The sequence below is a fragment of the Hydra viridissima genome, unplaced genomic scaffold (assembly GCF_058129835.1).
Source record: "Hydra viridissima isolate aposymbiotic clone 2 unplaced genomic scaffold, HvirCarnegie_v1 scaffold_11, whole genome shotgun sequence".
NCBI lineage: Eukaryota > Metazoa > Cnidaria > Hydrozoa > Anthoathecata > Hydridae > Hydra > Hydra viridissima.
Genome location: NW_028324310.1, coordinates 10,787,492 through 10,806,062, shown reverse-complemented (window position 1 = coordinate 10,806,062; position 18,571 = coordinate 10,787,492). Strand labels below are relative to the sequence as shown.

The 18,571-nt window shown below is 30.7% G+C and overlaps 1 pseudogene across 1 annotated transcript; it reads right to left on the bottom strand.

Moving 5' to 3' along the window:
• Positions 1-830: 830 nt before the first annotated feature.
• On the bottom strand, positions 831-6,119 carry LOC145191243 (long-chain fatty acid transport protein 4-like; annotated as a pseudogene). The gene is made up of 4 exons (XR_016445085.1): positions 4,819-6,119; positions 4,400-4,649; positions 3,423-3,570; positions 831-1,580 (listed from the first exon to the last, which is right to left on the bottom strand). The product of XR_016445085.1 is annotated as a long-chain fatty acid transport protein 4-like (transcript).
• Positions 6,120-18,571: the final 12,452 nt, after the last annotated feature.

Sequence of the window (18,571 nt, the reverse complement as noted above, 5' to 3'; positions counted from 1 at the left end):
AATGTATGTAACTGTTATTGCATTAAATGTGTGAAAATGACGCGATTGTAAAAATGTATAAAAAGAGAGTGGATTTTGTAAAATATATTGATTCGCAGTCAGATGTAAAAAATATTATCAAGTTCAAAGAGTGACTCTTTAGTGTCTCAGGGAAAGTCTAAATAGTTCCCCACACTTTTGAGTAAAACCCATCGACTGAAGGTGGCGTAAAATTGTCGCAAAATCACAATTCATCTTTTCGATTCTCTGCATGTCTTGCAGTCATCTTCCTTCAAAAGGCCCCTGAGACTGGTCTTTCGGAACGAGAAACGTCATTGAGTTCGTTTGAATCTGGCAAACCATTCCCGAGCAGTTCTCTCAGCTCTACTATCCTCTCCATACACAATAGAAATATCTCTGGTAGATTCAATTGCTTTTTGACCTCGATAAAAGTCGAAAAGGTGTCAAAAATGCAATTTTTTGCCGACTTGAAAATCCATTTAACGGTTCTAAAAAGACAAAATAATTATAATAGGCAAAAACGAATCTTGTGGAGCATAGACGGGCTTTCTAATGGTATTTAACACTTCACCACACCAAGAAGTTTTTGTAGAAGAAATAGTTTCATGTAACGGCGAGAACTTGTGTAGCAAACCAATAATAGGTGAGCATCATTATATGATGAAAAGGACGCAAATGAGAAAATTCATGAATATGGGACATCTGTAGTTTTTCCCGTATAGTCTTCAATTGTAATTGTACATTCGCAAAAACAAATATTCTTTTACTAAATTTTTTTTTCTTCCTTTATCTCAAACTAACATCTAATAATGATTAAAAAAACATTTGTCTTGCTATTTGTTAAATTTATTGTATAAATAAGTATCTAAATCGAGGACGATCACATACTTCATTTTAAAACAACACAATCATTACAAAAGTTATGACAAAATCATTATTTTATATTCTCAAAAAAATCTACTAGAAAACTCAAATGTTTCCCAGGGTTCTAATTGAAAAACGCTATAGAATGTTACTAAGTTCAAAAAGAAAAATACATAGGATTTATTACAACAAATAAAAAAAAAAAAAAAACACGTGTACAAAGTATAGCTTAAAGAAAGTTTTTCTGATTTATGTAAAAAAAAAATTTTTTCAAAAATGAGGTAAGGAAATTTTAATAGCATTAAAAAAAAAACAAAAAACGAACAATTTGTTTAAAACCTAAATATAAACTAAAACAAGTCGTTGAAAAAATTCGAAGGAAATTTTTTTTTTGTAAAAAGTAACTCTTGATGTGGTGTCAAATAAATTTACTTATTATATAAAAAGTTTCAGTACTAAAATCTAATGTTCATATCCAATATGGTCTGGTAAACTTTTGCGTCGAGGGGAACATATTTTTTATCTCTGCTACTAAAATAATAAAGACTATCTGTGTCAAAGCATTTACTTGGATTAAAACTCGCCTCTCTTAATGGTTCTTTTTGGAATTTAAATGTTGAAGTCTTTGGAATTTCGTGAGAAAGTCGAATGAAAACAGGGCGCGCATATTCTGGTAGACTGCAGCTAAGTTGCTGAGGTAGAGTAGACATGTTTACCTGGAAAAAAAAAAAAAAAGAAACAAATAAAAATAATATGAAAACTAAATTGAAGACTATCTGTTATTGGCTCTCTCTCTTTTTTATTTATGTTTGTATTACATCTGAAAGTTTGCTGTAAACATAAAAAACACATATAGATGACGCCAATAATTTGAAGCTCAAGATAACGTATTTTGAAAGTAAATGTTTTCTACTTAATACCTTAACTATTGTACACAAACTACAAAATGAAATGGAAAAGTTTTAGAAATACTAATATACTATTGTTAACCAAGAGAAGTACCAAAGATCAATTAAAATCTAATTTATATTTGTGATTTCATTAATTTATAGTAGCAAATAGTTTGGAAACAAAGCTTTTTTTGCTTTTTTATTTTAACTTATCTTCTTTTTATAGAGCATAAAACATTGACCCATATTTGTTTACTTTTTATGAAATTTCCTGTTAAGTTTAATGTTCTTTGAAATAACATTTGTTTTAAATGATAAATATGGGGGGAAAAAAAAATTAAAAAAAATAAATGAAGTTCTTACATCAAAGAAACACCTCAGTTTGTTAAATAGTAAAGAAACCTCAATGTGAGAGAGTGTTAAACACATTAAAATCCAAGAATTACCACAAATAGATGATAGACAACTTGTTACCTTGTTTACAGCGGATTACAGAAAGAGGACTGTTACTTTGAATTCTGTTAGGTATTTATAAAGTAAAATGCAAATGTAGATGTAACAAAATGAAGGCTACTGTGTGGCAAATTATCTAGAAGACAGCTAGCAAACAAACCATTGATGAAAAATCCTGAGTCAGCAACTTGACTCTATAACAGTGAGAAATATCCTCTGGAGCAGTAGATCAAAGTTCATGCTATTTGGATTAGTTGGAATTGGATATTGTTTATCATTCTCCAGGCCAATGATTAAATCCAAAAAATTGTCAACTATGAAACATGACAAAGGAAACATGACAATATGAGGATGTTTTAGTCAATTTTTTAATTGGTCCAAATCACCTCATTGAAGGTTGTATGGATAAAAAATGTACAAAGATATAATAAAAAACAGCATGGTATCTCCTCCTAGAAAGAAAAAAAAAAGCCAAGAGAATCAACCTTCTAGTAGGATAATGATTCAAAATATACACTGTCCTCCAAAACTAAGGGAACAAATAAAATAAAATGTTTTTCTAGGAAACAATTATTTAAAATAATTATAAAACTTTAATTGAAAAAATTTTATAAGATACTATTTACTAATAAACATGGAGTATATTCTTGTTTTGTTCTCACTTACATGACTCTTTTTGATACAAATGAAATCACTGTAAGGCAATGATCTGCAGTCTTTTGATTAAATCCTGTTGAGGATTTACAGAAACAATGATGCTGAACAATGTTTGCATAGTAAGTTCAGAAATCCTGAAGAATTCATGAATTTCCAACTAGTCACAAATAAAACAAGTTTATATGGACAAACTTATTGAGTCTATGCCTCATGAAAGTTATTAAAAATGAAGATGCAATGAAGTGATTAAAAATAAGGGATATTCTATCAATAACTGATCTGATCTACTTTTGATGATCTGCTTTTGATGATATACTCTTTTAAATATCTTTAGTTTTTGAGTTTAAAAGCGGACTAAAATAAATTTCAATAGCATTAAATTACACTGGTTTTTTACACTAGCAATCTGAATGCAGCATGTGGCCATACAATCTGCACTAACTTTAGCTCTACTAGTTTGAAACTTTTGAATAGACACCAAAAAATGAGGAAATACACTAGCTTGATGTTGTCATGTTAGAAAAGAAGTCACAGAATTAAAGTTGAGTAAAAGATTACCTCACGATTGGGGTCATTTATGATAGCCATACCAGCTTTTCCATCTGTTCCTGGGATTTCTACACCATAAACACAAACTTCATTCATATTTAGAAGCTTTGTCATAATTCCTTCAACTTCATTGGTTGAGACATTTTCGCCCTTCCATCTGTAAAATGCATAACAATATATTATGTTTTTTTAACCATGGAACTAGCATAATCAAGATATTATTTGGATGTTATCAAACTATATCTACTTAATGAAACAATTTAAAATATAAATTGTTTCATTAAGTAGATATAGTTTGATAACATCCAAATAGTGTTTTCTACTTTTATTGCTTGATAGATAATATTAATATAAAACTGATAAATGTGTTCTTAGGTTGATACTTCCCACCCACACAACTCTATATGATATTAATCTTAATCTTATGACGATTACATCAAGTAAATTAAAAAAGGAAATTCACCACATTAAAAGTGCTTTAAATATGTTTCTTTGATATGATTGATAAAAGATTTTATGAAAAGGTATTTTGGAACTGATAAGATTCATTTTTTATACTCAGATAATATTTAAACACTTAAGCCTTTTTTATTGGTACTCTTCCATTCTTCAGTTTTCTTACTTTTAATTATTAACATCTTTAACATATAAATTAATCAACTTCTAATGGAAATAGCAAACAAAAATAATTTTTAATCAACAACTAAACAATTTACAGGAATCTATTTTACAGGTTTTAAGAATAAAATTTTCTTCATGCCCATTGTGTAAGAACTGCTGTGGAATACCCATATATTGCTTCTAATGGCTTCCAAACCTCATATTCTGTGATAATTTCCTTAAGCAAGTCTAGGACACGACTTATCCAAAAAGAAAAAAAAAAAGAAAAGAACAATTAAGAAAAATAAAAATCACCAACAACAAATATGGAATAACTGATGGTTAGAATGTAATGAGCTCATTATTTGCAAAAAAAAAATCCATACCTAAATGTATCCCCCATCCTGTCTTGAAAATAAAAGAATCCTTCTTCATCTTGAACAAGTACATCACCAGTCATAAAAACTGAATCTCCTTTAGAAAAAACATCATGTGCAATCTTTTTCTGTGTAGATTCCTTATTAAGATAACCATCAAACTGTCTCAAAGCATCTGTTCGTATTTTGCCACAAAGTTCACCAGGTTCTCCACATTTTGGAGAGACTGCTAAACCATTTGGACCACGAATAATTTCACCTGTAAAATAAAAAACAGCTTGAAAAAAAACTCTGTAAATAATATTTAGGAATAAAATATATAGAAAATATTTTTAATGCTATTCAAGATATTTCATTTAGAAGAAACTTTTATTGTTATGTTTTTCTACTCTTCATTCTAACAAAAAACAATCTCAACATTTTAATACCTGTCTCTTTGTTAATCTTTACTAACTTGATTGGATAAACCCATGGGAATATAACAGAACCAAAACCAACTGCTCCAACACGATTAAACACATTAATTATATTAGCATTTCCTTCAGTAGATCCATAAAATTCTGCTATAAGAGGAATATTAAAGCGACTTGTAAACTGAGTCCATATTGAAGCTCTTAGCCCATTTCCTGTGGCCACTCTGATCTTGTGTTCTGTCTCATGACACAGGAGGGGTTGCTAGTAAGTAGCGACATGTCTCACCAATGTAATTAATTATTGTAGCACCAGATTTATAACAATCTTCAAAGAATTTACTAGCTGAAAACTTTTTTCGCATAATCATTGGGATGCAAAAAAAAACAGGCAATCCTGCCATTCCAACACCACCATTGCTATGATATAGAGGCAAGGTATTGTATATTTTATCATTTGGTGTTGCATTAATATTTAGACCAATTCCAAGACCCATAAAAACAAATCTTGTACCTCTAATAACAGCTGCTTTTGGTAATCCAGTTGTACCTGAAGTAAAGATATAAAGCATTTTATCATTTATAGATAAATCTGAAGGTTTTGGTGGTGTATACTCTGATGCAGAAGCTAATAATGCATTTAGCTGTTTATAATTGTTAATAGAACTTGTTTTAGTGCCAAAAGAGTAATACTCCATATTCATTTGTGAAGAAATTTCAGAAAGAAAACCATCCATTTCTAAACTGTAAATGACTGCTTTACAATCAGAATTGATAAAGCAATGCTTTAGGCTTTCTCCACGCAAATTGTAATTTATCAAACTAACAATGATGCCTAATTTAGAAAGTCCAATCCAAATGGGTATATACTCAATACGATTTTCCATCAGTAATGCAACTACATCACCTTTTCTGTAGCCAGCTTCATAAAACACATTAGCAACTTTATTAGCTAAAATGTTAGCTTCTCTATATGTAATCTTCTCTCCAGTCTCAATTGATTCAAATATATACTTATCAGGATTTTTAGCAGCATTTTCTGAAAAAATATCTGCAACAATCTTTTTTTGCCTGGCTAACTTTCGTGCAAAAATTTCTATACTTAGAACAGCTTTAGCAATTTTGATATCACGTCCAATAGTCAAGTAAAATATACGCACCATTTTCCATCCACCAGTTAAAAGATACAGAGCAGTTACCCCAGCAAAGTATAATAACCATGGTATATTTAGCACTTGTAAACCAAAAACTGTTAGCAAAGCAAATGCAACAAGCCTATACATTATGATAATATCTGAAATACAAATATTTTTTTATTGAGTAACAAATGAAAAACGATAAAATAATTATATTATATACAATATTTAAAAATAAAAGTCTATTTTATTCACAATCACATCTAGATACCGTGCAGATTCCTGCTTATACCTCTTCACCTTTCAGCCAATTAAAGAAAAAACCGTAACAAAAAATCTCCAAAAGAATTAAGAAACAACTACGCCTAAAACAAAACTAAAGAAAAAAGAATTTTCTTTTGCATTAACTGCTCACTTTACTGACGGCAAGATGTAGGGGCTTTACAGTTGCTCTCTTTTACACAACTGCACGTTGGACCCACGGATATCAAATTTTTTTATATTGAATTTCAAACTTTAAACTTTTAAGGGTACACATACACGATGAACGGATTAAAAATTTTAAATGGATGCCGCCGCACAGTGGCTCAGGACGATCAAAAAACGGTAAAAGTTAAATAAAATTTGACATAAATCGTAAATAAATTATGTTATATATCAAAATAATAATTTTTGGGTCAAAGATTTCAAATTTGTTAATTTCTTTTTTTTTTATGCGCAGCTTCGCGCGTATAATGCGCGCTTACGCGCGTATAAGCGCTTAAAAGGTGACTACACGTACAAAAAATTTCTTTTTCAAGTTTTTTTACTCTACTTGATATTTTTATAAAAATGGTTTTTAAAGGATATTGATACATAGAGAAAAAAAACTGCATTTCATTACATTTATTTTATTATTTACATTACAATTAATTTAATAACTTTATCTGGTAACGGTTTTCCTCGTTAGCTCTTAATTTTTCTAAAAGATATGTTTGATACTTTTGGATCTGATCTTACTACAAGGTAGTAAGCATCTCCGTCTCGTTATTTTTTTATTCAAGACGAGACAAGACGATATCCGGGACACAATTTTTAAATTCCGAAAGAAAACTTTTTGTCCCGGTTTATAACTTTATTTCGGGACAGTTTATTCATAAATTTTTCCGGGACATTTCTCGTCTCGTTATGCTTGTCCCGATACATTTCGAGAAAACGATTCCGAGACGCAGATCCTTACAAGGTAGTGCATCTGATTCATCATTGTGTTTAACCTTGATATTTTTGCCGTGTGCTTAAGTCTAGAATTTCTTATCTGTTTATTTAAACTCTCCAGTGTATATTCCGAGTATACCCCGATTGGCAAAGGTAATTTATGTGATGAAGAAGAACTATGCAGCAGCAGTTTATGTACAGTAGGAGGCATAACATACCAATTATACAAACTCACTATACGTTTAGCTATTTCAGTGCAGTATAAATCTAATTCATTGATATTAATAGGATATCTACAAGATGTGGCTCATCTGGCAGTATTGACGTCATTGGTATTTTCAGACCCAGTTTTAGGCATGTCAACATATAAGCTTAACCGTTCTCTGAAGAGTACCTGAATCTCTTTTTTTTTAAGTCTACAGATAATTTTTCCGCAAACGTTTTTGGCTTACACTTTTTAATTTCAATTTTATAACTCAAATGAAGAATAAATTCCAATTATTTTATCCAGCAATGCAAAGCTGAAATTCTAAGCCCTAAGGCTGATTCATTCTCAGTTTTTGCTTTTAATAAATCAATATTGTTCATTTTGTTGGGTTTAGCGTTGCAAACACTGCAGGATTGAGTGGATTTTGTCTCTGTAAGTGCGTTAACTACTTTATTATCAAAAATTGTAAGATCAACACTAGAGCTGATATTACAGGTCACCTTTCTTCCTGCGGTATCAAAAACTTTGCAAAACGTCTTTAAGGTATTTATTTGATTTTTTAGATCTGATTCTTCCTTTCTGGATAAAATTGGACTCTCTTTTTTATATTGTAGATGAAGAGGTCTGCAAAAGTGATAACTTGAAGGATTTCCATTTTTCCAAATTTCGCCATCTTCTACTTTGGCCAATAAAGGCACAAAAGCTGTACTGAAAAGATTTTCTTCACTCTTAAATTCTATACTTGTGTTGTTTGTCTCGTATTTCTGCTTATAAATACTTTGGCTTGATGCTCCATCAAAACCAATCTTTCCATATAAAACTCCAAATATTTCGTTACCTTCACCACAAATAGGCATATCAATCATTTCAGTTATCCTACTCACAGTGTGATCTAACATGCTTTGAAGAGTACACTTTGCAGAAATTTCAGAAAAATGTATACTCTCAGGATAGCATTTCAATTTTTCCACGAAAATATCGTGCAAGGTAGGATAAATATGTACATTGTGTACAAGAGCTGAGTTTTTGATCATTTGATATTGTTTATTGCTGAGATCAGTGTTCATTTTTAATGCAAGAGCTTCCTCTACACTCCGATTAATGGGAAAGGTTTTATCCAAAGTTTTATCAACTTCTTCTATCTCTAAAACATTAGACATATTGTTTTTTAAAATATCTTTTCATTGTTATTGTTTTTAAGAACCATCAATATAATAAAACTAATATATCAGAAACATTTTAAATTACATTTTATATTTTTTTACTTTACACAGTTTAAAACTTTACTTTGTAATGGCTTTAACAATTGTAACATTGCTACACTATATTACTAAGTTAACTTTATATTACAGGAACTACTAAAGTTGTTCAGTTAAGCTTTTTTAAACATGTTGTACTTATCAATAATAAATACTTTCAAAAATGGTAAACACTTAAAAACAAGGTTTTTAAGTGTTTATCAACATTTGTATTTCTTTAATAACTTCCAATACCGCTGAAGACCGCAGTAATCCCTTAATAATTTAAAAGTAGAAATGTTAATTAACTAGAAAAAATGTATATATTTTTGAAACTCGGTTGAACATTTTTTTAGCTAATACATAAAATAAAAAATACAATTACTTACCTTTTTTTTTGGAAAAGTTTTTAAATTTAAACAAAAAAATCAGACTTTTTTTTTTCTTTTGAGTAAATTTGAAATAAATAGAGCCAAAAGATTATTTTCAAAATAAATATACACTTTTATTTAAATTAAAAATACTCTTTTTTAGTTAAATAAAAATCTCACATTTTTCAGATTTCTTTGAAAATAATATCAAATTTTTTTACTTCTTTTAACTGTAAAATACAAAATAAAAGTTTTATGAAACAATTATTTCTACTTTTTGAAATAAAAAATTATCGCAATTTAATATTATTTAAAAAAGGGTACCTAATTTATAGAAAAGTTGTGAGGGGTTTATTATCATTTCTTTTTGTTGTTTTGAGTCACTGTGTGCCGCTGTCTTCTAAAAATATAATCCTTGTTCCAACATAATTTAGCAGCACTTCCTGAAACCTCGTTCAAAATGTGGCTCGGTATATTTTTACGTAATATATATTAGGGGTGGGAGTTAAGGTTATTTTTAGTCTTACTAAAATTAGCCGACTAAGAATTTAGTCTAACTATAATTGGTCGACTAACTTTTTAGTCTAACTAACTTTAGTCGACTAACTTTTTAGTCAAACTAAATTTGGTCGACTAACTTTTTAGCGTAACTAAAATTAGTCGACAAACATTTTAGTCAAACTAAAATTAGTCGACTGAGAATTTAGTCTAACTAAAATAAGTCGCCTAACATTTAGTTAGAGCCTGAGAAGAAGAATAACTTTGCATTAGGGCAAAATGTAACACTTTTGAAGAATATGGAGGATGACCTTTAGATTTGAAAAAGATTAGTTTTGAAAGTTTGTTAACTAAATAACAAGAATTTCCTTCAAGAAGGTTGTGCATATAAAAGACACCAAATTATTTAAAATAGATAAACTTGTGAGTTTACAATTGTTGATAGTCCTAAACCAATGATGAAGTGGAAGTGGACAACTCTTATAATGTAGTTTTACATGCACATTGTCATCAACACTTATTGATTCGATAAAAGGAGTGGAGTCTACAAAAAACAAACGGTTATATAAAATAAAACTTTCATATTTTTGAAAACTAAATCCATTTGGAGAGTTAGATTCATGAAGCAGGCGCTACTATACTTTCTCCCCCCCCTCTCCCCCTAATTTTATGATTGATTCTGATAGAGAATTTTATGCTGATTAATAATCGTATAAAAACAATGGTCTCAAAATTAATGGAAAGTGGTATAATCTGAAGTTGAAAATACAAATATATACTACAAATTGCTAATATTTTATATCTTGAATTCACTAACTACGGTTGATATTGTTCTAAACCGCAAAAGGTTGCTAGCCTTGTTTTTACTATCAGAAATTGCTTTGATTAAATATAGACGTGAAAGTTCATTCCAGTGCTATCAGCCAATCAGGCGAGTTTTAAAACATGTTGCTCTTGCGAAAATGCAATTCCTTCTTATGAACTTTAGTCTTTTAACAGAATTTAAGATTATTTTTTCGATAAAAATCTTTTTTGGTATTAGAGAAAAAAAGTAATTGAAATAGGAAACTTTCATGGTGTAATAAAAAAAGGATTCCTTAAAGTTCTTCGCTAAAAATGATCATAGTAATTTTTTGTGGCTATGAAAGTAGCCGTCTTTGATTTACACGATCTTAGGCATGAATTATAATGTATGTAACGTTCGATGCACACAGAAACCTGGTTGCGGTGGTGGTCAAACAGGATATGCTGTTACAACTTGATCCCAAAAATGAAAAAACTGACGTTCGGAAAATCTCTGTATCCACATAAATTCGGATAAATAATCAGATACTATTTAACGATTAGTTAGCCCCGTCGTTGGTTTGAACTTTGCTTTAGCTTCGCCGGTGCTTTGTTCTATTATTCGAAATCTCTAATATAAAAAATAAAAACCAGGCTGTTAATACTATTAAAAGATAACTTTTACAATACAGAATACAGCTTTAAAGTGTTGGATAAACGAAAAAGGGAAAAATGAGCGAGATTGGTTTGACGAAAATGAAAATTGATTTGAAGAATGGTGGCGAACATTTGATAAAATCAAGAGATATGATATTAATCTTGTTTTAGTACAGTACAAATAAATATACATGTTTTTTTCAGTGAAATTGGCAAGGAAAGTGACTTTTACTTGCTGTTGGAAGAAGGAGAAACCATGAGCGAAATGGAGAAGCAGAGAAAAACACTGGAAAATTTGAAAGAACCGTTCCTTTCGATTAATGAAATGTCTAAAGGGTGTCAGGATTTTATTTACGGGGAGTATTTTCGGAATTACAATGTGCAAGTGTGGATTTATCTCGAAAAAAACAACAACACCATTTATTATTTGAAAAACATGAAAAGAAAAGCCTTCAGAAAAACAAAAGTTTTTGTAAAATGCGTTTTCGAAAGTCCAAAGACCTTGTATGACAAAAACGACAAGTTTAAAAAGTTTTGCACGAAAGAAGAGCAAGAAGAAGCCATATTTCGTCAGCAAAACTGACAAACGTTAAAAATCTTTTTGATAGAAAAGGAAGACTCTTCTTTGCACACTTACTCGATGCTGAGGCTGGAATATTGCTTTTATTACGAAAAAGGCGAGGCTCGCTAGCAAAAGATGCAGCCGTGTCCGAAATGCATTCTTTTTTTCACCTGAAACACCATTCGTCGACCTGCGAAAGGATTTTAAAAGCAAACTTCGTTTAGGTTTCCTTCTATTAACTTTTACGAAGAAAACAAAGCTTTTTTGGGAAACAGTCGTTTCATGCTTCCTTTTTTCATAACTTTTGAGACTGAAACAGAACTGGTCAAACCCAAACGAGAAAAGATTACGCCCACCACCAGAGAATTGGGAATTCAAAAGTATTTTTGTAACACGTTTTCTCTTTTCTGCACTCATCCTCCTTTGGCTCGTTCGTTGTTCGGCTGTTCGGCCGTGTCTTGGTATTACGAAAACACCGAAGAAAGCATGTAAGGCTGCCCTTTGTCGAAAATGTCTCGCAAAATGAGACACCCTTGGTTGGAAGCGGAACGCGAAGCGATAATTTGCGAATGCAGGGAAAAAACGATGTTTTGCGAATACAGAGAAAATGATTTGAGATGCTTCGGTTTGATCGTCATCGCCAAAAACGTGCAGAATTTCATGTTGAGCGTTTTGAAACCCCATCACACCGATTCGCTCATCACTTCGGAAAAAAGACTCTCGCTTTTGAAAGACGAAAAGAAAAACAAACGATGCGTGGTGTGCAGAGAAGAGTTGGATTTGCGCTTGCCGCGGAAAAAAAGTCCTTTGTTCGGCGATAACGCATCACCTCGCAATGAAATTGCGGGTTTTTCTCTGACGAAAAGAGGAAACGTCAAGCGGTGGCTGTTCAAATATCATTGAAACTTCATTCACATCGATTTAACTACAACCTCATGAACAGGAGATTGAAACGAGTGGGAAAAAGAGTAACAAAGTGGTGTGGGGAACTACTTTAACCTTCCCAGAGACACTACTTAGTCACTGTTTTCTTTTTGAATTTGATGTTATTTTCGCGTCTGACTGCGAATCATGGCATTTTACAAACTCCGCTCCTTTGTATATTGTTTTAAAATTGCATCATTTTAACACATTAAATACGTTAACACCTTACATGCATTAACACCTCACATACATTAACACCTTGCACACACTAGCATCTTACACTCGTTAACACCTTACACACATTTAAACGCCAGTAGCATCTTGAAGACGTTAATCATGAAAGTGGGTACTTACGAAGAAACAGGAGCTATTAATTCTTTTCCTTCTTTAGGACGAAGGTGTTGGTGGATAATGGACATTGAAGCGATTACAACGAAAGAAAATCACTCTTGCATTCGCGAAATGTCCATTACTCGACTGTTTGTTCCCTTCACTTCAGTCATCAACGTGCACGGCGTGCCTTGCGAGGATTATGAAGACTTGTCTGCTTCGCATCGAAAAGCGTTTCAATATTGTTTCGATCGAGTGCATCGTTTGTCTTTTTATCCACTCAAAAATAAAATCTTGAAAATTGAAAAATGTAGAGAAATGGGAAAGTTTGTTCGAAATTACATTTCGAAGGACGATATTGTTTTTTACAAAGGCGGAACGCACGAAAAACGCTTCTGCGATAAACTCCGAATCCTCTCCTTCAACATCGAAGCGTTTGGAGTTCCGAAAGTAGAAAACATTGATTCGCCTTTTAGGTTTGAACATTGTGGCGGACACGTCGGTGAAGGAGAGGTGACGCATTGTCCGTCTGTCGAAGTATTGTTGTTTAAATATTATTTGGGTAAATTTTGTAAAGAAGATATGATTAGTTATATGGAAAATTTTTAGATTAAAAATATTTTAAAAAAATAACAAGCAAATTGACAAAGTAGCAATGAAAAATTAAGAAGCGATGAGTTTTGAAGTGAAAAATTCGAAGCGAAATTGTTCTCAACTTTTTAAAATGATTTTTAATCGTCGTCGTAACGAGTAACGTTTGTTTGCGGAAAGGTGATAATTGAATTCGAGTTGATTACAACTTCTAAGCAAGCGCTCTTTTCACCAAATATCTGCTCTAGCTTTCAGTGAACGCCAGAGGAAAAGGGGATTATATTTCGATCCCTTTGTATTTAACTAAATCTCAAAGGATCAATATGCAGTTTCTGTGATGTAACTCAGAAACTAAATTAAAAATATTTAGTTGTTTTATGCATTTGAAGAGAATTGTTTTTTTTGTTGAGATGAAAAGTTAGAAGATGGTTTAAACAAATGTTTGTGATTTGATAATTTAACAAGCTATCATTTTTTTACTCATTCATTGAGATAAGTAACAAAAAGCGAAAATATAGTTAACAAAAGTTATGTTGCATAAAAAACCTTCTGTATTGCCAAACATAAGAATGGTTGGCTAGAAACGGCGTTTTAAGTTCATTTGCTTTTCTTTTAGCTTAGTCAGCAGAAGGTTTTCTTAGGCACACCTTTTTTTTTAAAAAAAAAACTAAGGTTAGTGAAGTCATCAAATAGCTTTTATATAGCTTTTACAAGAAACTCTTCAGCAAAATATCTTTTTTCTTCATATACACATAACGAAGTAATAAAATCATCTTAAAAAATCTTGATAAAATAAAAGTAAAACTTTATAAAAGACCTTATTTTTTTTAGCCAAAAGAAAAACGGACGGTTAGAAACAACTTTTTAAAATTTTAAACATTTAATTTCGGAAATTACAATTGCTTGGAAATAATAATTTAATGGTGTAAAAGTTTTTTCTATAACTTGAAAGACTAAAATGTTACGAGTTTTGTGCAAAAACTGCTTTCAACAACTTAGAAGAAAAACTGTGCCAAAAAAAAGAGCTTTGACACTTAAACTATCATAACTTTGTAAAAATTTAACTAAACTCTATAAAAATGGTATCAAAAGAAAAATTAAACAATGATGATTAATAAAGGCAATGTGTAATTTTTTTATTAGATGAAAATAATTTTGTATGATTATGTCTACAAAATGCCATCCAACTAATGCCAAATTTGCCAGCGTATTGAAATAACGTAATTATTTCACAAGAAATTGATCTTATGATCAGATGTTAGTTATAGAAGATGTTTTAAGTGCTTTATGGTCATGCTAAACCTGGGCTTTTCAATCATACCTATATTAAGTAAGTTTTCGTTCGGAAAAAGATTTAAAGCGCTTTTTTCATACACTGAAGTATAAATGCAATGTTTAATCAAATGGCCATATTTTCACGACCAAAGGGTCACTTGACTATATATAATAATGTTATCTTTAAGTCCAATGGTACAATGGGATGAGCTACCGAAGATAAGCAAAATGTTAATAAGATAAATCAGGTTTCATTCAACTTGGATTTTTAACGAATTTTAATGAGCACTTAACTATTAATAAAAGTTTGAAAACACAAGTTTCTTACCTTCATGCATAATAGTAATGTTAAATCCGATGGTTACACACAAACACACAAAACTAGCATTAAAACTATCAGCATTAAGTTAAAAATTATTTGAGATCATACACTAATGTTTTACATAAATGTTTTAAGCTTTTATCATTTAAACGATGTGAAGCGATTCAAATCATAACACGAGCGTTGTTGAAAAATGTCAAAAACGCCGCACAGTGAGTAAAAATAAAAAAAAAAACTGGCAAAAACCAAAAAAAAAAAAAAAAAAAACAATTGCTAGGAATTGATAAACTGAGTTATAATGTAACTAATACTCCCAGAAAACTGGAATTAATTGCTTTTTAGTTAATTTTTAAGGATTCGCTAATTTATGCACCTTTTCCTGAGACATAATGTCTTATTAATTTTTTACTGCGAAACTCGCGTACAAAATGTTTCCTTTAGTGTCACTCTTTTAAGGTTGATATGGGTAAAAACAGTTCAAAATTTGATATTTCGGCATTTGCTTAAGATATTTCGTAACTATAAACAGTATTTCTGACTCTGCATTTTGAATTTAGATTGTCATTCCTAAGATCTTAAAAAAAGTACTCCATATTGTTTTTTTTTGTTTTTTTTTAATTTGTTTAATCATGATGTTTAATCATGATTTTAATCATAAGTTCGACTGAAAAACTAAGAGATTCCACAAGATTCCATGGTAATTTTAACATTTTTTCATTGATAGGTATAAATATGAAAGCAAAAGAAAAAAATTAGTTGTCCGAGCTTGCCCCAATTCAAACCTTTTAAAAAAATTCAAATTTAAAATTTTATTTTAATCATTTTTCATACATTTTTCTCGCTACATTAGCACTACAGAAGTAATTTATCTTAACTCAAAAACCAACCTTCAAAAACTCATGCTCAAACAAATCATGGTAAATTTCAAACCTCAAAAACCAAAAATTGTATGTTTTAAGGCCTACTGCGTGAATTGAACGTTTAAAGATAAAACTTTCATACAAAATAACGAATAATAATTCATTGCTTACATTCATCATGAAAATACATTTAGCTCCTATCATTCAAGAGTTAGGAATTAGTCATGATAATGTACTTAAGGCTTTTCTTCTTAAGTTTCATAGATTGGAGGGTGTAGACCATGGAAGTATTGATGAACCTTAAATAATAAATCTCAAGAAAACTCTATCAATATTGAAATGTAAGTTTAAATCAAAATTGCTAAAGCATTAAAGAACCTTCTTAAAGCTTCTGGAACATGAGCAAATCTGATTGAATAAAGAAATAAAAGTTAACAGATAAGACAGGTCCAGGTAGAAATAACAAGGACTAAGAAGATCTAAGTGAGGAAAACAAAACATCTAAGGTAGTAATAAATCAATTAAATTCATACCAATTCAAAAAGTAGTTTACTCACTTAAGTATTATAAAATTACCTTGTTTAAGGTTACCAAGTTGGCTAAATATCCTGCTGAAACATTGGCATTAGCTTCAATAAGAGAAGCCTCAGGAGATCTTACCTAGAAGGATTTTGTTTTTGTCATGAAAAATGCTACAAATCCTGGTAAAATTAAAAGCTTGTTTTATCCATTTCTTAAAATGAATAAATTTCATCTCAGAATCTCGTTTAGTTGGTGGTTTACGAAAGTTAGAAACTTTAGGTTTTACAGAAGATGGAATACAAGTTTCTTCAGAACAAATGGATGGAGCAGGTTTCAACTCATGTTTTAAAGTAACTCGTTTTCCGTATTTTAAATACTTTGGTTCAGAATGATCCATGCATACAACTGAATGTTTTCTTGGTTTCCTGCTTACAAATTTAATCCATTTTTCTTCTTAATTAGTATCTTTGGGGAAACTAAAAACAGCTTTACTTGCAAAAAGAGAGCTAGATTCACTTTTTTAAAATATAAAGCCAGGTCGACAATTAACCACTGCGCATTTATTTGCCGTAGCGAAAAAAAATGCTGAAACTGGCCCAATTATATATATTAACTAGATGTCTTCACAAAAATTTCGAAAGAATAACTGAAGCAAGTTTTTAAAGTTTTTTAGTGCCGGTAGCCGCTTTATTTAAACTGAAAATAATTCATTTTTGCGTTGCTTTGATTTATCATTGCGTCATTTCAGACTGGCAAAACAAACCTGGTCTGGCAAAAAATTTGTTTCACTGCGGAAGCCACTCCTGCCTGTAGAGCCTCAAAACATAAAAGTCATGCTCAAAAAATAAAACCAATTGGGTTTGGTAGCCCATACATCCATGTTTCAAAAAATAAAAAAAGTTGAATTCATCTGCCTACGTCCAAGGAAAAAAATGACTTTGATTTTTTGGATTTTTTTGTTCCTTTTGTTGCTTTATTTACCGGAGAGCCTCAAACCACAAAAGACACACTCAAAGATAAGAAATAAATAATGAAACTGATATTACTATTGTTATTATGCATAGTCTATACATAGAGGCTTTAAAAATAAAAAAGTTAAGCCATCTGTTGATGTGTAGGATATCTTTATAACTTTGAACTTGTCAGTAATTTTGATCTTCCTTCTCATGGTAAACAATTCTTTAACCACCGTTTTTTCATTGAATTTAAATCATTTGTAAACTTAAAACACTGTCGCAAAATAAAAAAACTATTAAAGTAGTGTCAATAATTAAACTTTGCTTATTCTAAAGTAGCAAGGTTTCAATGTTCATTAAAGATGCAACAGACATATTTCACCTAAATGTGCTTGCAATTGTATTCAACCGCACATATTTCAAGCCAATTTCCATATTGAAGAAAGGACGTTTCCAAAACAAGCTCTAAAAACAGCACTGAATTTTCTGAATGCATCAATGATTGCCGAAATTGATGAATCTCAAAGAGCTGATCTATCGCATCAATATTTTTCAGGAGTTTTGGCAATCATTGCCAGCAAATTGTCCGCCATGATATGGTTGGATTGTGATGTTGAGCCTTTTTGGTCACTCATCTTTCAAGTTGCAAGAGACCACAAAATCTACAGGTTGAACAAGCTCAATAAAGTTTTTGATGTTGCTGTAATTCTCATGTAGATCCTCTGCAACTGCAATTAGAAACTGCTTTTTAACTCCACTGTCTTTTAGAGCTTGAGAGGTGACAATTTTTTTTGAAGATGGAATGCTTGAATCGTCTTCATCATTCATTCTTTGAAGACTTTCTGCAAGCTTTAGGAAGCCTCGACCTCCATCAATCCCAACCTTTATAAAATGACCTGCTTGAAGTTCTCTCTTAAGTGAAATTTCTGCTAGAAATTCAGGGAGATTTTTGCAGTGAACAGTTTTAAATATAATTCTAGAGAAATTTTAATAGAGTATTTAATTCCCTATAAATATACTAATTTATTTCAATTGCATGATTATGAAAAGCATGCATAAATTGATTTAAATTTTGTCTCATTTTTTAGTCGTCAGGTGTTATTCAAAAAATATGGGCTTAAAAAGACTTTTAAAACAATTGACTTTTAAAAGAAAGCGATTTAGCAGGTAAAGATACCCCTAGGGTAATGCAATTTAAAATGGATTAACAATAAAAGCAATCTAGTTTTATGTTGTTTATTCTATATGGTGTTTTTTTTTATCAAACTTTATTTTCTCTAGTGATTATCTATCAATTTTTATATTTATTCACAAATTAGTATCATCTTTTCTTGCTTCTGCCTT